We start from the raw sequence: 24,340 nt of genomic DNA on the forward strand, positions 1-24,340 counted from the left end.
TCTTAGGAAGGACTTTTGCCATCCGTCCGGCATTCTCCTGACATCCCGCGGTGGCATGCAAATCTCCACTGGGAAATGGCCATCCTCAAGGGAAATGGCCATCTTGACAGGCATCCTAGGTAAGCTTAAACAGCGGGAAGGCATTTCCGACCTTTTTGTGTCAGTCCCAGAAGTGTTTTTCTTGATGTATCAAGCTATATGAATAGCAGTCAGAATCGCACCTTAGCGCTGTGCCTCCTTTGCCTCAAATGACATGGTGTTGTTGCGTTTCCTGAGATTCACAAAAATAGTTGCTGCTCTGGAACGTGTTCAGATGTCTGCTTGCCGCAAGAGGGCAGAAATCGAACCTCATGTGGATCGCCAGCTTTTCTGCCAAACAGAGCATCAAAATTCTCAACCCAGTCGCTGGAGAGTGGCTTTTCAGATCTATAAAGAACTCTTGCGCTTTAGCTGGGTTTACCCACAAACTGACTTTGGCATGCTGCATTCTAGAGGGACTTGGCATAACCTGACACTTCTTGGTTTACAGTGGCTCTTTCAGTAACTTTTCAAATGTGCATGAATACATGGCTGACACGTCACGATAGCATTTTCAATTTCATTTTTTCCTCTTCTCAAAACAGCTCTCCCTTTTATCTTTAAAAGCTGTCCTTGAGCTCCAGTCAAGTGACTTTGGCAGTGTTTTTTCTAGCAGTACCTCTTACCTACCATTTCTTGCTAGGAAAGAAGGACCATTCCCTTCTTTCTGAGGCGAGCAGGAGCTTTGGTGCAGGATTACTTGGAGGCCTACGATAAACTGAGGCGAGATGGATGAGGAATCTGCCCGCTAGAGACGGCGCTCCAGTGGCGCAATCGGTCAGCGCGCGGTACTTATATGGCAGTATCTGTTGAGCAATGCCGAGGTTGTGAGTTCGAGCCTTACCTGGAGCATGCTTTTCCTTCCTTTTTGCCTTTTTTAATGGAATATTTAATCAGCTGTTACACCCTGCGGCCTGAGAACTTTACCGCAAGGCTGTAAGCGGTGAAAGAAAGTGAAGGGTGTTTTCGCCAGTGGTGCTTGAATGAGCTGTCTTTCACTTACACTGAGCGCATTCTCTAAATTGTGGAACAAAAGTGATAACCAGAATGTGCTACTTGTTGAAAAGAGGTGTGGGGAGCTACGACACTGCTTTTCAGTTTGAGCAAACCCATTCTTCTGACTCCGTAGCTCAATCTGCTTGGAATTCTGTAGGACGTTTGCAAGGGAAAATCAAAACAGAGACCTTGCCATTCTTACCTTGGCAAGAAGAAGAACGGATGACCTCTACAGGAGAAAAGAAGAAGCTTTGGCAGGGTCTTGAGGCAAGCCCCAGTGGCCTAATGGATAAGGCACTGGCCTCCTAAGCCAGGGATTGTGTGTTGGAGTCCCATCGGGTGTCGGATATCTTGCTTGTTCCTTTAAGCCAGGACTCCTTCCAGGCAGCTTCAAACATCAGCCAAGAATGAAATATAAAAACCATCACCGAGGGCAGCTACCTTTCTCTGCTTCACGTGTCAGTCCCTGAAGTCCTCTCTCCTGATGCCTTAATCCAAATGTGTGTGCCAATCACTATCTCGCTGAAGTACAGTGTGCCTCACATGACTTGGCTTAGTTGACCAGCATGCTCTGGAAAAGATACAAATACTAATCTCCAGCAGCGCTTCGGACAAAAAAAGTGTCCAACTCCACAGAAAGGAAAAGCAGCTTTTCTTAGGAAGGACTTTTGCCATCCTTCCGGCATTCTCCTGACATCCCGCGGTGGCATGCAAATCTCCACTGGGAAATGGCCATCCTCAAGGGAAATGGCCATCTTGACAGGCATCCTAGGTAAGCTTAAACAGCGGGAAGGCATTTCCGACCTTTTTGTGTCAGTCCCAGAAGTGTTTTTCTTGATGTATCAAGCTATATGAATAGCAGTCAGAATCGCACCTTAGCGCTGTGCCTCCTTTGCCTCAAATGACATGGTGTTGTTGCGTTTCCTGAGATTCACAAAAATAGTTGCCGCTCTGGAACGTGTTCAGATGTCTGCTTGCCGCAAGAGGGCAGAAATCGAACCTCATGTGGATCGCCAGCTTTTCTGCCAAACAGAGCATCAAAATTCTCAACCCAGTCGCTGGAGAGTGGCTTTTCAGATCTATAAAGAACTCTTGCGCTTTAGCTGGGTTTACCCACAAACTGACTTTGGCATGCTGCATTCTAGAGGGACTTGGCATAACCTGACACTTCTTGGTTTACAGTGGCTCTTTCAGTAACTTTTCAAATGTGCATGAATACATGGCTGACACGTCACGATAGCATTTTCAATTTCATTTTTTCCTCTTCTCAAAACAGCTCTCCCTTTTATCTTTAAAAGCTGTCCTTGAGCTCCAGTCAAGTGACTTTGGCAGTGTTTTTTCTAGCAGTACCACTTACCTACCATTTCTTGCTAGGAAAGAAGGACCATTCCCTTCTTTCTGAGGCGAGCAGGAGTTTAGGTGCAGGATTACTTGGAGGCCTACGATAAACTGAGGTGAGATGGATGAGAAATCTTCCCGCTAGAGACAGCGCTCCAGTGGCGCAATCGGTCAGCGCGCGGTACTTATAAGGCAGTATCTGTTGAGCAATGCCGAGGTTGTGAGTTCGAGCCTCACCTGGAGCATGCTTTTCCTTCCTTTTTGCCTTTTTTAATGGAATATTTAATCAGCTGTTACACCCTGCAGCCTGAGAACTTTACCGCAAGGCTGTAAGCGGTGAAAGAAAGTGAAGGGTGTTTTTGCCAGTGGTGCTTGAATGAGCTGTCTTTCACTTACACTGAGCGCATGCTCTAAATTGTGGAACAAAAGTGATAACCAGAATGTGCTACTTGTTGAAAAGAGGTGTGGGGAGCTACGACACTGCTTTTCAGTTTGAGCAAACCCATTCTTCTGACTCCGTAGCTCAATCTGCTTGGAATTCTGTAGGACGTTTGCAAGGGAAAATCAAAACAGAGACCTTGCCACCCTTACCTTGGCAAGAAGAAGAACGGATGACCTCTACAGGAGAAAAGAAGAAGCTTTGGCAGGGTCTTGAGGCAAGCCCCAGTGGCCTAATGGATAAGGCACTGGCCTCCTAAGCCAGGGATTGTGGGTTCGAGTCCCATCGGGTGTCGGATATCTTGCTTGTTCCTTTAAGCCAGGACTCCTTCCAGGCAGCTTCAAACATCAGCCAAGAATGAAATATAAAAACCATCACCGAGGGCAGCTACCTTTCTCTGCTTCACGTGTCAGTCCCTGAAGTCCTCTCTCCTGATGCCTTAATCCAAATGTGTGTGCCAATCACTATCTCGCTGAAGTACAGTGTGCCTCACATGACTTGGCTTAGTTGACCAGCATGCTCTGGAAAAGATACAAATACTAATCTCCAGCAGCGCTTCGGACAAAAAAAGTGTCCAACTCCACAGAAAGGAAAAGCAGCTTTTCTTAGGAAGGACTTTTGCCATCCTTCCGGCATTCTCCTGACATCCCGCGGTGGCATGCAAATCTCCACTGGGAAATGGCCATCCTCAAGGGAAATGGCCATCTTGACAGGCATCCTAGGTAAGCTTAAACAGCGGGAAGGCATTTCCGACCTTTTTGTGTCAGTCCCAGAAGTGTTTTTCTTGATGTATCAAGCTATATGAATAGCAGTCAGAATCGCACCTTAGCGCTGTGCCTCCTTTGCCTCAAATGACATGGTGTTGTTGCGTTTCCTGAGATTCACAAAAATAGTTGCTGCTCTGGAACGTGTTCAGATGTCTGCTTGCCGCAAGAGGGCAGAAATCGAACCTCATGTGGATCGCCAGCTTTTCTGCCAAACAGAGCATCAAAATTCTCAACCCAGTCGCTGGAGAGTGGCTTTTCAGATCTATAAAGAACTCTTGCGCTTTAGCTGGGTTTACCCACAAACTGACTTTGGCATGCTGCATTCTAGAGGGACTTGGCATAACCTGACACTTCTTGGTTTACAGTGGCTCTTTCAGTAACTTTTCAAATGTGCATGAATACATGGCTGACACGTCACGATAGCATTTTCAATTTCATTTTTTCCTCTTCTCAAAACAGCTCTCCCTTTTATCTTTAAAAGCTGTCCTTGAGCTCCAGTCAAGTGACTTTGGCAGTGTTTTTTCTAGCAGTACCTCTTACCTACCATTTCTTGCTAGGAAAGAAGGACCATTCCCTTCTTTCTGAGGCGAGCAGGAGTTTAGGTGCAGGATTACTTGGAGGCCTACGATAAACTGAGGTGAGATGGATGAGAAATCTTCCCGCTAGAGACAGCGCTCCAGTGGCGCAATCGGTCAGCGCGCGGTACTTATAAGGCAGTATCTGTTGAGCAATGCCGAGGTTGTGAGTTCGAGCCTCACCTGGAGCATGCTTTTCCTTCCTTTTTGCCTTTTTTAATGGAATATTTAATCAGCTGTTACACCCTGCAGCCTGAGAACTTTACCGCAAGGCTGTAAGCGGTGAAAGAAAGTGAAGGGTGTTTTCGCCAGTGGTGCTTGAATGAGCTGTCTTTCACTTACACTGAGCGCATGCTCTAAATTGTGGAACAAAAGTGATAACCAGAATGTGCTACTTGTTGAAAAGAGGTGTGGGGAGCTACGACACTGCTTTTCAGTTTGAGCAAACCCATTCTTCTGACTCCGTAGCTCAATCTGCTTGGAATTCTGTAGGACGTTTGCAAGGGAAAATCAAAACAGAGACCTTGCCACCCTTACCTTGGCAAGAAGAAGAACGGATGACCTCTACAGGAGAAAAGAAGAAGCTTTGGCAGGGTCTTGAGGCAAGCCCCAGTGGCCTAATGGATAAGGCACTGGCCTCCTAAGCCAGGGATTGTGGGTTGGAGTCCCATCGGGTGTCGGATATCTTGCTTGTTCCTTTAAGCCAGGACTCCTTCCAGGCAGCTTCAAACATCAGCCAAGAATGAAATATAAAAACCATCACCGAGGGCAGCTACCTTTCTCTGCTTCACGTGTCAGTCCCTGAAGTCCTCTCTCCTGATGCCTTAATCCAAATGTGTGTGCCAATCACTATCTCGCTGAAGTACAGTGTGCCTCACATGACTTGGCTTAGTTGACCAGCATGCTCTGGAAAAGATACAAATACTAATCTCCAGCAGCGCTTCGGACAAAAAAAGTGTCCAACTCCACAGAAAGGAAAAGCAGTTTTTCTTAGGAAGGACTTTTGCCATCCTTCCGGCATTCTCCTGACATCCTGCGGTGGCATGCAAATCTCCACTGGGAAATGGCCATCCTCAAGGGAAATGGCCATCTTGACAGGCATCCTAGGTAAGCTTAAACAGCGGGAAGGCATTTCCGACCTTTTTGTGTCAGTCCCAGAAGTGTTTTTCTTGATGTATCAAGCTATATGAATAGCAGTCAGAATCGCACCTTAGCGCTGTGCCTCCTTTGCCTCAAATGACATGGTGTTGTTGCGTTTCCTGAGATTCACAAAAATAGTTGCTGCTCTGGAACGTGTTCAGATGTCTGCTTGCCGCAAGAGGGCAGAAATCGAACCTCATGTGGATCGCCAGCTTTTCTGCCAAACAGAGCATCAAAATTCTCAACCCAGTCGCTGGAGAGTGGCTTTTCAGATCTATAAAGAACTCTTGCGCTTTAGCTGGGTTTACCCACAAACTGACTTTGGCATGCTGCATTCTAGAGGGACTTGGCACTTGGCATAACCTGACACTTCTTGGTTTACAGTGGCTCTTTCAGTAACTTTTCAAATGTGCATGAATACATGGCTGACACGTCACGATAGCATTTTCAATTTCATTTTTTCCTCTTCTCAAAACAGCTCTCCCTTTTATCTTTAAAAGCTGTCCTTGAGCTCCAGTCAAGTGACTTTGGCAGTGTTTTTTCTAGCAGTACCTCTTACCTACCATTTCTTGCTAGGAAAGAAGGACCATTCCCTTCTTTCTGAGGCGAGCAGGAGTTTAGGTGCAGGATTACTTGGAGGCCTACGATAAACTGAGGTGAGATGGATGAGAAATCTGCCCACTAGAGACAGCGCTCCAGTGGCGCAATCGGTCAGCGCGCGGTACTTATAAGGCAGTATCTGTTGAGCAATCCCTAGGTTGTGAGTTCGAGCCTCACCTGGAGCATGCTTTTCCTTCCTTTTTGCCTTTTTTAATGGATTATTTAATCAGCTGTTACACCCTGCAGCCTGAGAACTTTACCGCAAGGCTGTAAGCGGTGAAAGAAAGTGAAGGGTGTTTTCGCCAGTGGTGCTTGAATGAGCTGTCTTTCACTTACACTGAGCGCATGCTCTAAATTGTGGAACAAAAGTGATAACCAGAATGTGCTACTTCTTGAAAAGAGGTGTGGGGAGCTACGACACTGCTTTTCAGTTTGAGCAAACCCATTCTTCTGACTCCGTAGCTCAATCTGCTTGGAATTCTGTAGGACGTTTGCAAGGGAAAATCAAAACAGAGACCTTGCCACCCTTACCTTGGCAAGAAGAAGAACGGATGACCTCTACAGGAGAAAAGAAGAAGCTTTGGCAGGGTCTTGAGGCAAGCCCCAGTGGCCTAATGGATAAGGCACTGGCCTCCTAAGCCAGGGATTGTGGGTTGGAGTCCCATCGGGTGTTGGATATCTTGCTTGTTCCTTTAAGCCAGGACTCCTTCCAGGCAGCTTCAAACATCAGCCAAGAATGAAATATAAAAACCATTACCGAGGGCAGCTACCTTTCTCTGCTTCATGTGTCAGTCCCTGAAGTCCTCTCTCCTGATGCCTTAATCCAAATGTGTGTGCCAATCACTATCTCGCTGAAGTACAGTGTGCCTCACATGACTTGGCTTAGTTGACCAGCATGCTCTGGAAAAGATACAAATACTAATCTCCAGCAGCGCTTCGGACAAAAAAAGTGTCCAACTCCACAGAAAGGAAAAGCAGCTTTTCTTAGGAAGGACTTTTGCCATCCGTCCGGCATTCTCCTGACATCCCGCGGTGGCATGCAAATCTCCACTGGGAAATGGCCATCCTCAAGGGAAATGGCCATCTTGACAGGCATCCTAGGTAAGCTTAAACAGCGGGAAGGCATTTCCGACCTTTTTGTGTCAGTCCCAGAAGTGTTTTTCTTGATGTATCAAGCTATATGAATAGCAGTCAGAATCGCACCTTAGCGCTGTGCCTCCTTTGCCTCAAATGACATGGTGTTGTTGCGTTTCCTGAGATTCACAAAAATAGTTGCTGCTCTGGAACGTGTTCAGATGTCTGCTTGCCGCAAGAGGGCAGAAATCGAACCTCATGTGGATCGCCAGCTTTTCTGCCAAACAGAGCATCAAAATTCTCAACCCAGTCGCTGGAGAGTGGCTTTTCAGATCTATAAAGAACTCTTGCGCTTTAGCTGGGTTTACCCACAAACTGACTTTGGCATGCTGCATTCTAGAGGGACTTGGCATAACCTGACACTTCTTGGTTTACAGTGGCTCTTTCAGTAACTTTTCAAATGTGCATGAATACATGGCTGACACGTCACGATAGCATTTTCAATTTCATTTTTTCCTCTTCTCAAAACAGCTCTCCCTTTTATCTTTAAAAGCTGTCCTTGAGCTCCAGTCAAGTGACTTTGGCAGTGTTTTTTCTAGCAGTACCTCTTACCTACCATTTCTTGCTAGGAAAGAAGGACCATTCCCTTCTTTCTGAGGCGAGCAGGAGTTTAGGTGCAGGATTACTTGGAGGCCTACGATAAACTGAGGCGAGATGGATGAGGAATCTGCCCGCTAGAGACAGCGCTCCAGTGGCGCAATCGGTCAGCGCGCGGTACTTATATGGCAGTATCTGTTGAGCAATGCCGAGGTTGTGAGTTCGAGCCTCACCTGGAGCATGCTTTTCCTTCTTTTTTGCCTTTTTTAATGGAATATTTAATAAGCTGTTACACCCTGTGGCCTGAGAACTTTACCGCAAGGCTGTAAGCGGTGAAAGAAAGTGAAGGGTGTTTTCGCCAGTGGTGCTTGAATGAGCTGTCTTTCACTTACACTGAGCGCATTCTCTAAATTGTGGAACAAAAGTGATAACCAGAATGTGCTACTTGTTGAAAAGAGGTGTGGGGAGCTACGACACTGCTTTTCAGTTTGAGCAAACCCATTCTTCTGACTCCGTAGCTCAATCTGCTTGGAATTCTGTAGGACGTTTGCAAGGGAAAATCAAAACAGAGACCTTGCCACCCTTACCTTGGCAAGAAGAAGAACGGATGACCTCTACAGGAAAAAAGAAGAAGCTTTGGCAGTGTCTTCAGGCAAGCCCCAGTGGCCTAATGGATAAGGCACTGGCCTCCTAAGCCAGGGATTGTGGGTTCGAGTCCCATCTGGGGTGTCGGATATCTTGCTTGTTCCTTTAAGCCAGGACTCCTTCCAGGCAGCTTCAAACATCAGCCAAGAATGAAATATAAAAACCATCACCGAGGGCAGCTACCTTTCTCTGCTTCATGTGTCAGTCCCTGAAGTCCTCTCTCCTAATGCCTTAATCCAAATGTGTGTGCCAATCACTATCTCGCTGAAGTACAGTGTGCCTCACATGACTTGGCTTAGTTGACCAGCATGCTCTGGAAAAGATACAAATACTAATCTCCAGCAGCACTTCGGACAAAAAAAGTGTCCAACTCCACAGAAAGGAAAAGCAGCTTTTCTTAGGAAGGACTTTTGGCATTCTCCTGACATCCCGCGGTGGCATGCAAATCTCCACTGGGAAATGGCCATCCTCAAGGGAAATGGCCATCTTGACAGGCATCCTAGGTAAGCTTAAACAGCGGGAAGGCATTTCCGACCTTTTTGTGTCAGTCCCAGAAGTGTTTTTCTTGATGTATCAAGCTATATGAATAGCAGTCAGAATCGCACCTTAGCGCTGTGCCTCCTTTGCCTCAAATGACATGGTGTTGTTGCGTTTCCTGAGATTCACAAAAATAGTTGCTGCTCTGGAACGTGTTCAGATGTCTGCTTGCCGCAAGAGGGCAGAAATCGAACCTCATGTGGATCGCCAGCTTTTCTGCCAAACAGAGCATCAAAATTCTCAACCCAGTCGCTGGAGAGTGGCTTTTCAGATCTATAAAGAACTCTTGCGCTTTAGCTGGGTTTACCCACAAACTGACTTTGGCATGCTGCATTCTAGAGGGACTTGGCATAACCTGACACTTCTTGGTTTACAGTGGCTCTTTCAGTAACTTTTCAAATGTGCATGAATACATGGCTGACACGTCACGATAGCATTTTCAATTTCATTTTTTCCTCTTCTCAAAACAGCTCTCCCTTTTATCTTTAAAAGCTGTCCTTGAGCTCCAGTCAAGTGACTTTGGCAGTGTTTTTTCTAGCAGTACCTCTTACCTACCATTTCTTGCTAGGAAAGAAGGACCATTCCCTTCTTTCTGAGGCGAGCAGGAGTTTAGGTGCAGGATTACTTGGAGGCCTACGATAAACTGAGGCGAGATGGATGAGGAATCTGCCCGCTCGAGACAGCACTCCAGTGGCGCAATCGGTCATCGTGCGGTACTTATATGGCAGTATCTGTTGAGCAATGCCGAGGTTGTGAGTTCGAGCCTCACCTGGAGCATGCTTTTCCTTCTTTTTTGCCTTTTTTAATGGAATATTTAATCAGCTGTTACACCCTGTGGCCTGAGAACTTTACCGCAAGGCTGTAAGCGGTGAAAGAAAGTGAAGGGTGTTTTCGCCAGTGGTGCTTGAATGAGCTGTCTTTCACTTACACTGAGCGCATTCTCTAAATTGTGGAACAAAAGTGATAACCAGAATGTGCTACTTCTTGAAAAGAGGTGTGGGGAGCTACGACACTGCTTTTCAGTTTGAGCAAACCCATTCTTCTGACTCCGTAGCTCAATCTGCTTGGAATTCTGTAGGACGTTTGCAAGGGAAAATCAAAACAGAGACCTTGCCACCCTTACCTTGGCAAGAAGAAGAACGGATGACCTCTACAGGAAAAAAGAAGAAGCTTTGGCAGGGTCTTCAGGCAAGCCCCAGTGGCCTAATGGATAAGGCACTGGCCTCCTAAGCCAGGGATTGTGGGTTCGAGTCCCATCTGGGGTGTCGGATATCTTGCTTGTTCCTTTAAGCCAGGACTCCTTCCAGGCAGCTTCAAACATCAGCCAAGAATGAAATATAAAAACCATCACCGAGGGCAGCTACCTTTCTCTGCTTCATGTGTCAGTCCCTGAAGTCCTCTCTCCTGATGCCTTAATCCAAATGTGTGTGCCAATCACTATCTCGCTGAAGTACAGTGTGCCTCACATGACTTGGCTTAGTTGACCAGCATGCTCTGGAAAAGATACAAATACTAATCTCCAGCAGCACTTCGGACAAAAAAAAGTGTCCAACTCCACAGAAAGGAAAAGCAGCTTTTCTTAGGAAGGACTTTTGGCATTCTCCTGACATCCCGCGGTGGCATGCAAATCTCCACTGGGAAATGGCCATCCTCAAGGGAAATGGCCATCTTGACAGGCATCCTAGGTAAGCTTAAACAGCGGGAAGGCATTTCCGACCTTTTTGTGTCAGTCCCAGAAGTGTTTTTCTTGATGCATCAAGCTATATGAATAGCAGTCAGAATCGCACCTTAGCGCTGTGCCTCCTTTGCATCAAATGACATGGTGTTGTTGCGTTTCCTGAGATTCACAAAAATAGTTGCTGCTCTGGAACGTGTTCAGATGTCTGCTTGCCGCAAGAGGGCAGAAATCAAACCTCATGTGGATCGCCAGCTTTTCTGCCAAACAGAGCATCAAAATTCTCAACCCAGTCGCTGGAGAGTGGCTTTTCAGATCTATAAAGAACTCTTGCGCTTTAGCTGGGTTTACCCACAAACTGACTTTGGCATGCTGCATTCTAGAGGGACTTGGCATAACCTGACACTTCTTGCTTTACAGTGGCTCTTTCAGTAACTTTTCAAATGTGCATGAATACATGGCTGACACGTCACGATAGCATTTTCAATTTCATTTTTTCCTCTTCTCAAAACAGCTCTCCCTTTTATCTTTAAAAGCTGTCCTTGAGCTCCAGTCAAGTGACTTTGGCAGTGTTTTTTCTAGCAGTACCTCTTACCTACCATTTCTTGCTAGGAAAGAAGGACCATTCCCTTCTTTCTGAGGCGAGCAGGAGTTTAGGTGCAGGATTACTTGGAGGCCTACGATAAACTGAGGCGAGATGGATGAGGAATCTGCCTGCAAGAGACAGCGCTCCAGTGGCGCAGTCGGTCAGCGCGCGGTACTTATGTGGCAGTATCTGTTGAGCAATGCCGAGGTTGTGAGTTCGAGCCTCACCTGGAGCATGCTTTTCCTTCTTTTTTGCCTTTTTTAATGGAATATTTAATCAGCTGTTACACCCTGCGGCCTGAGAACTTTACCGCAAGGCTGTAAGCGGTCAAAGAAAGTGAAGGGTGTTTTCGCCAGTGGTGCTTGAATGAGCTGTCTTTCACTTACACTGAGCGCATTCTCTAAATTGTGGAACAAAAGTGATAACCAGAATGTGCTACTTGTTGAAAAGAGGTGTGGGGAGCAACGACACTGCTTTTCAGTTTGAGCAAACCCATTCTTCTGACTCCGTAGCTCAATCTGCTTGGAATTCTGTAGGACGTTTGCAAGGGAAAATCAAAACAGAGACCTTGCCACCCTTACCTTGGCAAGAAGAAGAACGGATGACCTCTACAGGAAAAAAGAAGAAGCTTTGGTAGGGTCTTCAGGCAAGCCCCAGTGGCCTAATGGATAAGGCACTGGCCTCCTAAGCCAGGGATTGTGGGTTCGAGTCCCATCTGGGGTGTCGGATATCTTGCTTGTTCCTTTAAGCCAGGACTCCTTCCAGGCAGCTTCAAACATCAGCCAAGAATGAAATATAAAAACCATCACCGAGGGCAGCTACCTTTCTCTGCTTCATGTGTCAGTCCCTGAAGTCCTCTCTCCTGATGCCTTAATCCAAATGTGTGTGCCAATCACTATCTCGCTGAAGTACAGTGTGCCTCACATGACTTGGCTTAGTTGACCAGCATGCTCTGGAAAAGATACAAATACTAATCTCCAGCAGCACTTCGGACAAAAAAAGTGTCCAACTCCACAGAAATGAAAAGCAGCTTTTCTTAGGAAGGACTTTTGGCATTCTCCTGACATCCCGCGGTGGCATGCAAATCTCCACTGGGAAATGGCCATCCTCAAGGGAAATGGCCATCTTGACAGGCATCCTAGGTAAGCTTAAACAGCGGGAAGGCATTTCCGACCTTTTTCTGTCAGTCCCAGAAGTGTTTTTCTTGATGTATCAAGCTATATGAATAGCAGTCAGAATCGCACCTTAGCGCTGTGCCTCCTTTGCCTCAAATGACATGGTGTTGTTGCGTTTCCTGAGATTCACAAAAATAGTTGCTGCTCTGGAACGTGTTCAGATGTCTGCTTGCCGCAAGAGGGCAGAAATCGAACCTCATGTGGATCGCCAGCTTTTCTGCCAAACAGAGCATCAAAATTCTCAACCCAGTCGCTGGAGAGTGGCTTTTCAGATCTATAAAGAACTCTTGCGCTTTAGCTGGGTTTACCCACAAACTGACTTTGGCATGCTGCATTCTAGAGGGACTTGGCATAACCTGACACTTCTTGGTTTACAGTGGCTCTTTCAGTAACTTTTCAAATGTGCATGAATACATGGCTGACACGTCACGATAGCATTTTCAATTTCATTTTTTCCTCTTCTCAAAACAGCTCTCCCTTTTATCTTTAAAAGCTGTCCTTGAGCTCCAGTCAAGTGACTTTGGCAGTGTTTTTTCTAGCAGTACCTCTTACCTACCATTTCTTGCTAGGAAAGAAGGTCCATTCCCTTCTTTCTGAGGCGAGCAGGAGTTTAGGTGCAGGATTACTTGGAGGCCTACGATAAACTGAGGCGAGATGGATGAGGAATCTGCCTGCAAGAGACAGCGCTCCAGTGGCGCAGTCGGTCAGCGCGCGGTACTTATATGGCAGTATCTGTTGAGCAATGCCGAGGTTGTGAGTTCGAGCCTCACCTGGAGCATGCTTTTCCTTCTTTTTTGCCTTTTTTAATGGAATATTTAATCAGCTGTTACACCCTGCGGCCTGAGAACTTTACCGCAAGGCTGTAAGCGGTCAAAGAAAGTGAAGGGTGTTTTCGCCAGTGGTGCTTGAATGAGCTGTCTTTCACTTACACTGAGCGCATTCTCTAAATTGTGGAACAAAAGTGATAACCAGAATGTGCTACTTGTTGAAAAGAGGTGTGGGGAGCTACGACACTGCTTTTCAGTTTGAGCAAACCCATTCTTCTGACTCCGTAGCTCAATCTGCTTGGAATTCTGTAGGACGTTTGCAAGGGAAAATTTAAACAGAGACCTTGCCACCCTTACCTTGGCAAGAAGAAGAACGGATGACCTCTACAGGAGAAAAGAAGAAGCTTTGGCAGGATCTTCAGGCAAGCCCCAGTGGCCTAATGGATAAGGCACTGGCCTCCTAAGCCAGGGATTGTGGGTTCGAGTCCCATCTGGGGTGTCGGATATCTTGCTTGTTCCTTTAAGCCAGGACTCCTTCCAGGCAGCTTCAAACATCAGCCAAGAATGAAATATAAAAACCATTACCGAGGGCAGCTACCTTTCTCTGCTTCACGTGTCAGTCCCTGAAGTCCTCTCTCCTGATGCCTTAATCCAAATGTGTGTGCCAATCACTATCTCGCTGAAGTACAGTGTGCCTCAGATGACTTGGCTTAGTTGACCAGCATGCTCTGGAAAAGATACAAATACTAATCTCCAGCAGCGCTTCGGACAAAAAAAGTGTCCAACTCCACAGAAAGGAAAAGCAGCTTTTCTTAGGAAGGACTTTTGCCATCCGTCCGGCATTCTCCTGACATCCCGCGGTGGCATGCAAATCTCCACTGGGAAATGGCCATCCTCAAGGGAAATGGCCATCTTGACAGGCATCCTAGGTAAGCTTAAACAGCGGGAAGGCATTTCCGACCTTTTTGTGTCAGTCCCAGAAGTGTTTTTCTTGATGTATCAAGCTATATGAATAGCAGTCAGAATCGCACCTTAGCGCTGTGCCTCCTTTCCCTCAAATGACATGGTGTTGTTGCGTTTCCTGAGATTCACAAAAATAGTTGCTGCTCTGGAACGTGTTCAGATGTCTGCTTGCCGCAAGAGGGCAGAAATCGAACCTCATGTGGATCGCCAGCTTTTCTGCCAAACAGAGCATCAAAATTCTCAACCCAGTCGCTGGAGAGTGGCTTTTCAGATCTATAAAGAACTCTTGCGCTTTAGCTGGGTTTACCCACAAACTGACTTTGGCATGCTGCATTCTAGAGGGACTTGGCATAACCTGACACTTCTTGGTTTACAGTGGCTCTTTCAGTAACTTTTCAAATGTGCATGAATACATGGCTGACACGTCACGATAGCATTTTCAATTTCATTTTTTCCTCTTCTCAAAACAGCTCTCCCTTTTATCTTTAAAAGCTGTCCTTGAGCTCCAGTCAAGTGACTTTGGCAGTGTTTTTTCTAGCAGTACCTCTTACCTACCATTTCTTGATAGGAAAGAAGGACCATTCCCTTATTTCTGAGGCGAGCAGGAGTTTAGGTGCAGGATTACTTGGAGGCCTACGATAAACTGAGGCGAGATGGATGAGGAATCTGCCCGCTAGAGACAGCGCTCCAGTGGCGCAATCGGTCAGCGCGCGGTACTTATATGGCAGTATCTGTTGAGCAATGCCGAGGTTGTGAGTTCGAGCCTCACCTGGAGCATGCTTTTCCTTCTTTTTTGCCTTTTTTAATGGAATATTTAATCAGCTGTTACACCCTGCGGCCTGAGAACTTTACCGCAAGGCTGTAAGCGGTCAAAGAAAGTGAAGGGTGTTTTCGCCAGTGGTGCTTGAATGAGCTGTCTTTCACTTACACTGAGCGCATTCTCTAAATTGTGGAACAAAAGTGATAACCAGAATGTGCTACTTGTTGAAAAGAGGTGTGGGGAGCTACGACACTGCTTTTCAGTTTGAGCAAACCCATTCTTCTGACTCCGTAGCTCAATCTGCTTGGAATTCTGTAGGACGTTTGCAAGGGAAAATCAAAACAGAGACCTTGCCACCCTTACCTTGGCAAGAAGAAGAACGGATGACCTCTACAAGAGAAAAGAAGAAGCTTTGGCAGTGTCTTCAGGCAAGCCCCAGTGGCCTAATGGATAAGGCACTGGCCTCCTAAGCCAGGGATTGTGGGTTCGAGTCCCATCTGGGGTGTCGGACATCTTGCTTGTTCCTTTAAGCCAGGACTCCTTCCAGGCAGCTTCAAACATCAGCTAAGAATGAAATATAAAAACCATCACCGAGGGCAGCTACCTTTCTCTGCTTCATGTGTCAGTCCCTGAAGTCCTCTCTCCTGATGCCTTAATCCAAATGTGTGTGCCAATCACTATCTCGCTGAAGTACAGTGTGGCTTAGTTGACCAGCATGCTCTGGAAAAGATACAAATACTAATCTCCAGCAGCGCTTCGGACAAAAAAAGTGTCCAACTCCACAGAAAGGAAAAGCAGCTTTTCTTAGGAAGGACTTTTGCCATCCGTCCGGCATTCTCCTGACATCCCGCGGTGGCATGCAAATCTCCACTGGGAAATGGCCATCCTCAAGGGAAATGGCCATCTTGACAGGCATCCTAGGTAAGCTTAAACAGCGGGAAGGCATTTCCGACCTTTTTGTGTCAGTCCCAGAAGTGTTTTTCTTGATGTATCAAGCTATATGAATAGCAGTCAGAATCGCACCTTAGCGCTGTGCCTCCTTTGCCTCAAATGACATGGTGTTGTTGCGTTTCCTGAGATTCACAAAAATAGTTGCTGCTCTGGAACGTGTTCAGATGTCTGCTTGCCGCAAGAGGGCAGAAATCGAACCTCATGTGGATCGCCAGCTTTTCTGCCAAACAGAGCATCAAAATTCTCAACCCAGTCGCTGGAGAGTGGCTTTTCAGATCTATAAAGAACTCTTGCGCTTTAGCTGGGTTTACCCACAAACTGACTTTGGCATGCTGCATTCTAGAGGGACTTGGCATAACCTGACACTTCTTGGTTTACAGTGGCTCTTTCAGTAACTTTTCAAATGTGCATGAATACATGGCTGACACGTCACGATAGCATTTTCAATTTCATTTTTTCCTCTTCTCAAAACAGCTCTCCCTTTTATCTTTAAAAGCTGTCCTTGAGCTCCAGTCAAGTGACTTTGGCAGTGTTTTTTCTAGCAGTACCTCTTACCTACCATTTCTTGCTAGGAAAGAAGGACCATTCCCTTCTTTCTGAGGCGAGCAGGAGTTTAGGTGCAGGATTACTTGGAGGCCTACGATAAACTGAGGCGAGATGGATGAGGAATCTGCCCACTAGAGACAGCGCTCCAGTGGCGCAATCGGTCAGCGCGCGGTACTTATATGGCAGTATCTGTTGAGCAATGCCGAGGTTGTGAGTTCGAGCCTCACCTGGAGCATGCTTTTCCTTCCTTTTTGCCTTTTTTAATGGAATATTTAATCAGCTGTTACACCCTGCGGCCTGAGAACTTTACCGCAAGGCTGTAAGCGGTCAAAGAAAGTGAAGGGTGTTTTCGCCAGTGGTGCTTGAATGAGCTGTCTTTCACTTACACTGAGCGCATTCTCTAAATTGTGGAACAAAAGTGATAACCAGAATGTGCTACTTGTTGAAAAGAGGTGTGGGGAGCTACGACACTGCTTTTCAGTTTGAGCAAACCCATTCTTCTGACTCCGTAGCTCAATCTGCTTGGAATTCTGTAGGACGTTTGCAAGGGAAAATCAAAACAGAGACCTTGCCACCCTTACCTTGGCAAGAAGAAGAACGGATGACCTCTACAGGAGAAAAGAAGAAGCTTTGGCAGGTTTTTGAGGCAAGCCCCAGTGGCCTAATGGATAAGGCACTGGCCTCCTAAGCCAGGGATTGTGGGTTTGAGTCCCATCTGGGGTGTCGGATATCTTGCTTGTTCCTTTAAGCCATTACTCCTTCCAGGCAGCTTCAAACATCAGCCAAGAATGAAATATAAAAACCATCACAGAGGGCAGCTACCTTTCTCTGCTTCACGTGTCAGTCCCTGAAGTCCTCTCTCCTGATGCCTTAATCTAAATGTGTGTGCCAATCACTATGTCGCAGAAGTACAGTGTGCCTCAGATGACTTGGCTTAGTTGACCAGCATGCTCTGGAAAAGATACAAATACTAATCTCCAGCAGCGCTTCGGACAAAAAAAGTGTCCAACTCCACAGAAAGGAAAAGCAGCTTTTCTTAGGAAGGACTTTTGCCATCCGTCCGGCATTCTCCTGACATCCCGCGGTGGCATGCAAATCTCCACTGGGAAATGGCCATCCTCAAGGGAAATGGCCATCTTGACAGGCATCCTAGGTAAGCTTAAACAGCGGGAAGGCATTTCCGACCTTTTTGTGTCAGTCCCAGAAGTGTTTTTCTTGATGTATCAAGCTATATGAATAGCAGTCAGAATCGCACCTTAGCGCTGTGCCTCCTTTGCCTCAAATGACATGGTGTTGTTGCGTTTCCTGAGATTCACAAAAATAGTTGCTGCTCTGGAACGTGTTCAGATGTCTGCTTGCCGCAAGAGGGCAGAAATCGAACCTCATGTGGATCGCCAGCTTTTCTGCCAAACAGAGCATCAAAATTCTCAACCCAGTCGCTGGAGAGTGGCTTTTCAGATCTATAAAGAACTCTTGCGCTTTAGCTGGGTTTACCCACAAACTGACTTTGGCATGCTGCATTCTAGAGGGACTTGGCATAACCTGACACTTCTTGGTTTACAGTGGCTCTTTCAGTAACTTTTCAAATGTGCATGAATACATGGCTGACACGTCACGATAGCATTTTCAATTTCATTTTTTCCTCTTCTCAAAACAGCTCTCCCTTTTATCTTTAAAAGCTGTCCTTGAGCTCCAGTCAAGTGACTTTGGCAGTGTTTTTTCTAGCAGTACCTCTTACCTACCATTTCTTGCTAGGAAAGAAAGACCATTCCCTTCTTTCTGAGGCGAGCAGGAGTTTAGGTGCAGGATTACTTGGAGGCCTACGATAAACTGAGGCGAGATGGATGAGGAATCTGCCCGCTAGAGACAGCGCTCCAGTGGCGCAATCGTTCAGCGCGCGGTACTTATATGGCAGTATCTGTTGAGCAATGCCGAGGTTGTGAGTTCGAGCCTCACCTGGAGCATGCTTTTCCTTCTTTTTTGCCTTTTTTAATGGAATATTTAATCAGCTGTTACACCCTGCGGCCTGAGAACTTTACCGCAAGGCTGTAAGCGGTCAAAGAAAGTGAAGGGTGTTTTCGCCAGTGGTGCTTGAATGAGCTGTCTTTCACTTACACTGAGCGTATTCTCTAAATTGTGGAACAAAAGTGATAACCAGAATGTGCTACTTGTTGAAAAGAGGTGTGGGGAGCTACGACACTGCTTTTCAGTTTGAGCAAACCCATTCTTCTGACTCCGTAGCTCAATCTGCTTGGAATTCTGTAGGACGTTTGCAAGGGAAAATCAAAACAGAGACCTTGCCACCCTTACCTTGGCAAGAAGAAGAACGGATGACCTCTACAGGAGAAAAGAAGAAGCTTTGGCTGGGTCTTCAGGCAAGCCCCAGTGGCCTAATGGATAAGGCACTGGCCTCCTAAGCCAGGGATTGTGGGTTCGAGTCCCATCTCGGGTGTCGGATATCTTACTTATTCCTTTAAGCCAGGACTCATTCCAGGCAGCTTCAAACATCAGCCAAGAATGAAATATAAAAACCATCACCGAGGGCAGCTACCTTTCTCTGCTTCATGTGTCAGTCCCTGAAGTCCTCTCTCCTGATGCCATAATCGAAATGTGTGTGCCAATCACTATCTCGCTGAAGTACAGTGTGCCTCAGATGACTTGGCTTAGTTGACCAGCATGCTCTGGAAAAGATACAAATACTAATCTCCAGCAGTGCTTCGGACAAAAAAAGTGTCCAACTCCAGAGAAAGGAAAAGCAGCTTTTCTTAGGAAGGACTTTTGCCATCCGTCCGGCATTCTCCTGACATCCCGCGGTGGCATGCAAATCTCCACTGGGAAATGGCCATCCTCAAGGGAAATGGCCATCTTGACAGGCATCCTAGGTAAGCTTAAACAGCGGGAAGGCATTTCCGACCTTTTTGTGTCAGTCCCAGAAGTGTTTTTCTTGATGTATCAAGCTATATGAATAGCAGTCAGAATCGCACCTTAGCGCTGTGCCTCCTTTGCCTCAAATGACATGGTGTTGTTACGTTTCCTGAGATTCACAAAAATAGTTGCTGCTCTGGAACGTGTTCAGATGTCTGCTTGCCGCAAGAGGGCAGAAATCGAACCTCATGTGGATCGCCAGCTTTTCTGCCAAACAGAGCATCAAAATTCTCAACCCAGTCGCTGGAGAGTGGCTTTTCAGATCTATAAAGAACTCTTGCGCTTTAGCTGGGTTTACCCACAAACTGACTTTGGCATGCTGCATTCTAGAGGGACTTGGCATAACCTGACACTTCTTGGTTTACAGTGGCTCTTTCAGTAACTTTTCAAATGTGCATGAATACATGGCTGACACGTCACGATAGCATTTTCAATTTCATTTTTTCCTCTTCTCAAAACAGCTCTCCCTTTTATCTTTAAAAGCTGTCCTTGAGCTCCAGTCAAGTGACTTTGGCAGTGTTTTTTCTAGCAGTACCTCTTACCTACCATTTCTTGCTAGGAAAGAAGGACCATTCCCTTCTTTCTGAGGCGAGCAGGAGTTTAGGTGCAGGATTACTTGGAGGCCTACGATAAACTGAGGCGAGATGGATGAGGAATCTGCCCGCTAGAGACGGCGCTCCAGTGGCGCAATCGGTCAGCGCGCGGTACTTATATGGCAGTATCTGTTGAGCAATGCCGAGGTTGTGAGTTTGAGCCTCACCTGGAGCATGCTTTTCCTTCCTTTTTGCCTTTTTTAATGGAATATTTAATCAGCTGTTACACCCTGCGGCCTGAGAACTTTACCGCAAGGCTGTAAGCGGTCAAAGAAAGTGAAGGGTGTTTTCGCCAGTGGTGCTTGAATGAGCTGTCTTTCACTTACACTGAGCGCATTCTCTAAATTGTGGAACAAAAGTGATAACCAGAATGTGCTACTTCTTGAAAAGAGGTGTGGGGAGCTACGACACTGCTTTTCAGTTTGAGCAAACCCATTCTTCTGACTCCGTAGCTCAATCTGCTTGGAATTCTGTAGGACGTTTGCAAGGGAAAATCAAAACAGAGACCTTGCCACCCTTACCTTGGCAAGAAGAAGAACGGATGACCTCTACAGGAGAAAAGAAGAAGCTTTGGCAGGGTCTTCAGGCAAGCCTCAGTGGCCTAATGGATAAGGCACTGGCCTCCTAAGCCAGGGATTGTGGGTTTGAGTCCCATCTGGGGTGTCGGATATCTTGCTTGTTCCTTTAAGCCAGGACTCCTTCCAGGCAGCTTCAAACATCAGCCAAGAATGAAATATAAAAACCATCACCGAGGGCAGCTACCTTTCTCTGCTTCATGTGTCAGTCCCTGAAGTCCTCTCTCCTGATGCCTTAATCCAAATGTGTGTGCCAATCACTATCTCGCTGAAGTACAGTGTGCCTCACATGACTTGGCTTAGTTGACCAGCATGCTCTGGAAAAGATACAAATACTAATCTCCAGCAGCGCTTCGGACAAAAAAAGTGTCCAACTCCACAGAAAGGAAAAGCAGCTTTTCTTAGGAAGGACTTTTGCCATCCGTCCGGCATTCTCCTGATATCCCGCGGTGGCATACAAATCTCCACTGGGAAATGGCCATCCTCAAGGGAAATGGCCATCTTGACAGGCATCCTAGGTAAGCTTAAACAGCGGGAAGGCATTTCCGACCTTTTTGTGTCAGTCCCAGAAGTGTTTTTCTTGATGTATCAAGCTATATGAATAGCAGTCAGAATCGCACCTTAGCGCTGTGCCTCCTTTCCCTCAAATGACATGGTGTTGTTGCGTTTCCTGAGATTCACAAAAATAGTTGCTGCTCTGGAACGTGTTCAGATGTCTGCTTGCCGCAAGAGGGCAGAAATCGAACCTCATGTGGATCGCCAGCTTTTCTGCCAAACAGAGCATCAAAATTCTCAACCCAGTCGCTGGAGAGTGGCTTTTCAGATCTATAAAGAACTCTTGCGCTTTAGCTGGGTTTACCCACAAACTGACTTTGGCATGCTGCATTCTAGAGGGACTTGGCATAACCTGACACTTCTTGGTTTACAGTGGCTCTTTCAGTAACTTTTCAAATGTGCATGAATACATGGCTGACACGTCACGATAGCATTTTCAATTTCATTTTTTCCTCTTCTCAAAACAGCTCTCCCTTTTATCTTTAAAAGCTGTCCTTGAGCTCCAGTCAAGTGACTTTGGCAGTGTTTTTTCTAGCAGTACCTCTTACCTACCATTTCTTGCTAGGAAAGAAAGACCATTCCCTTCTTTCTGAGGCGAGCAGGAGTTTAGGTGCAGGATTACTTGGAGGCCTACGATAAACTGAGGCGAGATGGATGAGGAATCTGCCCGCTAGAGACAGCGCTCCAGTGGCGCAATCGTTCAGCGCGCGGTACTTATATGGCAGTATCTGTTGAGCAATGCCGAGGTTGTGAGTTCGAGCCTCACCTGGAGCATGCTTTTCCTTCTTTTTTGCCTTTTTTAATGGAATATTTAATCAGCTGTTACACCCTGCGGCCTGAGAACTTTACCGCAAGGCTGTAAGCGGTCAAAGAAAGTGAAGGGTGTTTTCGCCAGTGGTGCTTGAATGAGCTGTCTTTCACTTACACTGAGCGTATTCTCTAAATTGTGGAAAAAAAGTGATAACCAGAATGTGCTACTTGTTGAAAAGAGGTGTGGGGAGCTACGACACTGCTTTTCAGTTTGAGCAAACCCATTCTTCTGACTCCGTAGCTCAATCTGCTTGGAATTCTGTAGGACGTTTGCAAGGGAAAATCAAAACAGAGACCTTGCCACCCTTACCTTGGCAAGAAGAAGAACAGATGACCTCTACAGGAGAAAAGAAGAAGCTTTGGCAGGGTCTTCAGGTAAGCCCCAGTGGCCTAATGGATAAGGCACTGGCCTCCTAAGCCAGGGATTGTGGTTTCGAGTCCCATCTCGGGTGTCGGATATCTTGCTTATTCCTTTAAGCCAGGACTCCTTCCAGGCAGCTTCAAACATCAGCCAAGAATGAAATATAAAAACCATCACCGAGGGCAGCTACCTTTCTCTGCTTCATGTGTCAGTCCCTGAAGTCCTCTCTCCTGATGCCTTAATCCAAATGTGTGTGCCAATCACTATCTCGCTGAAGTACATTGTGCCTCAGATGACTTGGCTTAGTTGACCAGCATGCTCTGGAAAAGATACAAATACTAATCTCCAGCAGCGCTTCGGACAAAAAAAGTGTCCAACTCCACAGAAAGGAAAAGCAGCTTTTCTTAGGAAGGACTTTTGCCATCCGTCCGGCATTCTCCTGACATCCCGCGGTGGCATGCAAATCTCCACTGGGAAATGGCCATCCTCAAGGGAAATGGCCATCTTGACAGGCATCCTAGGTAAGCTTAAACAGCGGGAAGGCATTTCCGACCTTTTTGTGTCAGTCCCAGAAGTGTTTTTCTTGATGTATCAAGCTATATGAATAGCAGTCAGAATCGCACCTTAGCGCTGTGCCTCCTTTGCCTCAAATGACATGGTGTTGTTGCGTTTCCTGAGATTCACAAAAATAGTTGCTGCTCTGGAATGTGTTCAGATGTCTGCTTGCCGCAAGAGGGCAGAAATCGAACCTCATGTGGATCGCCAGCTTTTCTGCCAAACAGAGCATCAAAATTCTCAACCCAGTCGCTGGAGAGTGGCTTTTCAGATCTATAAAGAACTCTTGCGCTTTAGCTGGGTTTACCCACAAACTGACTTTGGCATGCTGCATTCTAGAGGGACTTGGCATAACCTGACACTTCTTGGTTTACAGTGGCTCTTTCAGTAACTTTTCAAATGTGCATGAATACATGGCTGACACGTCACGATAGCATTTTCAATTTCATTTCTTCCTCTTCTCAAAACAGCTCTCCCTTTTATCTTTAAATGCTGTCCTTGAGCTCCAGTCAAGTGACTTTGGCAGTGTTTTTTCTAGCAGTACCTCTTACCTACCATTTCTTGCTAGGAAAGAAAGACCATTCCCTTCTTTCTGAGGCGAGCAGGAGTTTAGGTGCAGGATTACTTGGAGGCCTACGATAAACTGAGGCGAGATGGATGAGGAATCTGCCCGCTAGAGACAGCGCTCCAGTGGCGCAATCGTTCAGCGCGCGGTACTTATATGGCAGTATCTGTTGAGCAATGCCGAGGTTGTGAGTTCGAGCCTCACCTGGAGCATGCTTTTCCTTCTTTTTTGCCTTTTTTAATGGAATATTTAATCAGCTGTTACACCCTGCGGCCTGAGAACTTTACCGCAAGGCTGTAAGCGGTCAAAGAAAGTGAAGGGTGTTTTCGCCAGTGGTGCTTGAATGAGCTGTCTTTCACTTACACTGAGCGTATTCTCTAAATTGTGGAACAAAAGTGATAACCAGAATGTGCTACTTGTTGAAAAGAGGTGTGGGGAGCAACGACACTGCTTTTCAGTTTGAGCAAACCCATTCTTCTGACTCCGTAGCTCAATCTGCTTGGAATTCTGTAGGACGTTTGCAAGGGAAAATCAAAACAGAGACCTTGCCACCCTTACCTTGGCAAGAAGAAGAACGGATGACCTCTACAGGAGAAAAGAAGAAGCTTTGGCAGGCTCTTGAGGCAAGCCCCAGTGGCCTAATGGATAAGGCACTGGCCCCCTAAGCCAGGGATTGTGGGTTCGAGTCCCATCTGGGGTGTCGGATATCTTGCTTGTTCCTTTAAGCCAGGACTCCTTCCAGGCAGCTTCAAACATCAGCCAAGAATGAAATATAAAAACCATCACCGAGGGCAGCTACCTTTCTCTGCTTCATGTGTCAGTCCCTGATGTCCTCTCTCCTGATGCCTTAATCCAAATGTGTGTGCCAATCACTATCTCGCTGAAGTACAGTGTACCTCAGATGACTTGGCTTAGTTGACCAGCATGCTCTGGAAAAGATACAAATACTAATCTCCAGCAGCGCTTCGGACAAAAAAAGTGTCCAACTCCACAGAAAGGAAAAGCAGCTTTTCTTAGGAAGGACTTTTGGCATTCTCCTGACATCCCGCGGTGGCATGCAAATCTCCACTGGGAAATGGCCATCCTCAAGGGAAATGGCCATCTTGACAGGCATCCTAGGTAAGCTTAAACAGCGGGAAGGCATTTCCGACCTTTTTGTGTCAGTCCCAGAAGTGTTTTTCTTGATGTATCA

At 46.5% G+C, this 24,340-nt stretch overlaps 23 non-coding genes across 23 annotated transcripts; all 23 read left to right on the forward strand.

Annotated features, from left to right (window-relative positions):
* Positions 1 to 837: 837 nt before the first annotated feature.
* On the forward strand, positions 838 to 930 carry TRNAI-UAU (transfer RNA isoleucine (anticodon UAU)). The gene is given in 2 exon segments: positions 838 to 875; positions 895 to 930. It is a non-coding gene; the product is annotated as a tRNA-Ile (tRNA).
* A 1,634-nt stretch (positions 931 to 2,564) lies between these two features.
* On the forward strand, positions 2,565 to 2,657 carry TRNAI-UAU (transfer RNA isoleucine (anticodon UAU)). The gene is given in 2 exon segments: positions 2,565 to 2,602; positions 2,622 to 2,657. It is a non-coding gene; the product is annotated as a tRNA-Ile (tRNA).
* Positions 2,658 to 4,291: 1,634 nt separating this feature from the next.
* Positions 4,292 to 4,384, forward strand: TRNAI-UAU (transfer RNA isoleucine (anticodon UAU)). The gene is given in 2 exon segments: positions 4,292 to 4,329; positions 4,349 to 4,384. It is a non-coding gene; the product is annotated as a tRNA-Ile (tRNA).
* A 1,641-nt stretch (positions 4,385 to 6,025) lies between these two features.
* TRNAI-UAU (transfer RNA isoleucine (anticodon UAU)) lies at positions 6,026 to 6,118 on the forward strand. Its single transcript is given in 2 exon segments — positions 6,026 to 6,063; positions 6,083 to 6,118. It is a non-coding gene; the product is annotated as a tRNA-Ile (tRNA).
* A 1,634-nt stretch (positions 6,119 to 7,752) lies between these two features.
* On the forward strand, positions 7,753 to 7,845 carry TRNAI-UAU (transfer RNA isoleucine (anticodon UAU)). The gene is given in 2 exon segments: positions 7,753 to 7,790; positions 7,810 to 7,845. It is a non-coding gene; the product is annotated as a tRNA-Ile (tRNA).
* Positions 7,846 to 8,260: 415 nt separating this feature from the next.
* TRNAR-CCU (transfer RNA arginine (anticodon CCU)) lies at positions 8,261 to 8,333 on the forward strand. The gene has a single exon. It is a non-coding gene; the product is annotated as a tRNA-Arg (tRNA).
* A 1,137-nt stretch (positions 8,334 to 9,470) lies between these two features.
* On the forward strand, positions 9,471 to 9,563 carry TRNAI-UAU (transfer RNA isoleucine (anticodon UAU)). Its single transcript is given in 2 exon segments — positions 9,471 to 9,508; positions 9,528 to 9,563. It is a non-coding gene; the product is annotated as a tRNA-Ile (tRNA).
* A 415-nt stretch (positions 9,564 to 9,978) lies between these two features.
* TRNAR-CCU (transfer RNA arginine (anticodon CCU)) lies at positions 9,979 to 10,051 on the forward strand. The gene has a single exon. It is a non-coding gene; the product is annotated as a tRNA-Arg (tRNA).
* A 1,138-nt stretch (positions 10,052 to 11,189) lies between these two features.
* TRNAI-UAU (transfer RNA isoleucine (anticodon UAU)) lies at positions 11,190 to 11,282 on the forward strand. The gene is given in 2 exon segments: positions 11,190 to 11,227; positions 11,247 to 11,282. It is a non-coding gene; the product is annotated as a tRNA-Ile (tRNA).
* Positions 11,283 to 11,697: 415 nt separating this feature from the next.
* On the forward strand, positions 11,698 to 11,770 carry TRNAR-CCU (transfer RNA arginine (anticodon CCU)). The gene has a single exon. It is a non-coding gene; the product is annotated as a tRNA-Arg (tRNA).
* A 1,137-nt stretch (positions 11,771 to 12,907) lies between these two features.
* Positions 12,908 to 13,000, forward strand: TRNAI-UAU (transfer RNA isoleucine (anticodon UAU)). Its single transcript is given in 2 exon segments — positions 12,908 to 12,945; positions 12,965 to 13,000. It is a non-coding gene; the product is annotated as a tRNA-Ile (tRNA).
* Positions 13,001 to 13,415: 415 nt separating this feature from the next.
* Positions 13,416 to 13,488, forward strand: TRNAR-CCU (transfer RNA arginine (anticodon CCU)). The gene has a single exon. It is a non-coding gene; the product is annotated as a tRNA-Arg (tRNA).
* A 1,148-nt stretch (positions 13,489 to 14,636) lies between these two features.
* TRNAI-UAU (transfer RNA isoleucine (anticodon UAU)) lies at positions 14,637 to 14,729 on the forward strand. The gene is given in 2 exon segments: positions 14,637 to 14,674; positions 14,694 to 14,729. It is a non-coding gene; the product is annotated as a tRNA-Ile (tRNA).
* A 415-nt stretch (positions 14,730 to 15,144) lies between these two features.
* Positions 15,145 to 15,217, forward strand: TRNAR-CCU (transfer RNA arginine (anticodon CCU)). The gene has a single exon. It is a non-coding gene; the product is annotated as a tRNA-Arg (tRNA).
* A 1,134-nt stretch (positions 15,218 to 16,351) lies between these two features.
* Positions 16,352 to 16,444, forward strand: TRNAI-UAU (transfer RNA isoleucine (anticodon UAU)). The gene is given in 2 exon segments: positions 16,352 to 16,389; positions 16,409 to 16,444. It is a non-coding gene; the product is annotated as a tRNA-Ile (tRNA).
* Positions 16,445 to 16,859: 415 nt separating this feature from the next.
* Positions 16,860 to 16,932, forward strand: TRNAR-CCU (transfer RNA arginine (anticodon CCU)). Its single transcript has one exon. It is a non-coding gene; the product is annotated as a tRNA-Arg (tRNA).
* Positions 16,933 to 18,080: 1,148 nt separating this feature from the next.
* Positions 18,081 to 18,173, forward strand: TRNAI-UAU (transfer RNA isoleucine (anticodon UAU)). Its single transcript is given in 2 exon segments — positions 18,081 to 18,118; positions 18,138 to 18,173. It is a non-coding gene; the product is annotated as a tRNA-Ile (tRNA).
* A 415-nt stretch (positions 18,174 to 18,588) lies between these two features.
* TRNAR-CCU (transfer RNA arginine (anticodon CCU)) lies at positions 18,589 to 18,661 on the forward strand. Its single transcript has one exon. It is a non-coding gene; the product is annotated as a tRNA-Arg (tRNA).
* Positions 18,662 to 19,809: 1,148 nt separating this feature from the next.
* Positions 19,810 to 19,902, forward strand: TRNAI-UAU (transfer RNA isoleucine (anticodon UAU)). Its single transcript is given in 2 exon segments — positions 19,810 to 19,847; positions 19,867 to 19,902. It is a non-coding gene; the product is annotated as a tRNA-Ile (tRNA).
* Positions 19,903 to 20,317: 415 nt separating this feature from the next.
* Positions 20,318 to 20,390, forward strand: TRNAR-CCU (transfer RNA arginine (anticodon CCU)). Its single transcript has one exon. It is a non-coding gene; the product is annotated as a tRNA-Arg (tRNA).
* Positions 20,391 to 21,538: 1,148 nt separating this feature from the next.
* On the forward strand, positions 21,539 to 21,631 carry TRNAI-UAU (transfer RNA isoleucine (anticodon UAU)). Its single transcript is given in 2 exon segments — positions 21,539 to 21,576; positions 21,596 to 21,631. It is a non-coding gene; the product is annotated as a tRNA-Ile (tRNA).
* A 1,636-nt stretch (positions 21,632 to 23,267) lies between these two features.
* Positions 23,268 to 23,360, forward strand: TRNAI-UAU (transfer RNA isoleucine (anticodon UAU)). Its single transcript is given in 2 exon segments — positions 23,268 to 23,305; positions 23,325 to 23,360. It is a non-coding gene; the product is annotated as a tRNA-Ile (tRNA).
* A 415-nt stretch (positions 23,361 to 23,775) lies between these two features.
* TRNAR-CCU (transfer RNA arginine (anticodon CCU)) lies at positions 23,776 to 23,848 on the forward strand. Its single transcript has one exon. It is a non-coding gene; the product is annotated as a tRNA-Arg (tRNA).
* Positions 23,849 to 24,340: the final 492 nt, after the last annotated feature.

The sequence above is a fragment of the Staurois parvus genome, unplaced genomic scaffold (genome assembly GCF_062004578.1).
Source record: "Staurois parvus isolate SC_StPar_1 unplaced genomic scaffold, SC_StPar_1.0 ptg000276l, whole genome shotgun sequence".
Classification (NCBI taxonomy): domain Eukaryota; kingdom Metazoa; phylum Chordata; class Amphibia; order Anura; family Ranidae; genus Staurois; species Staurois parvus.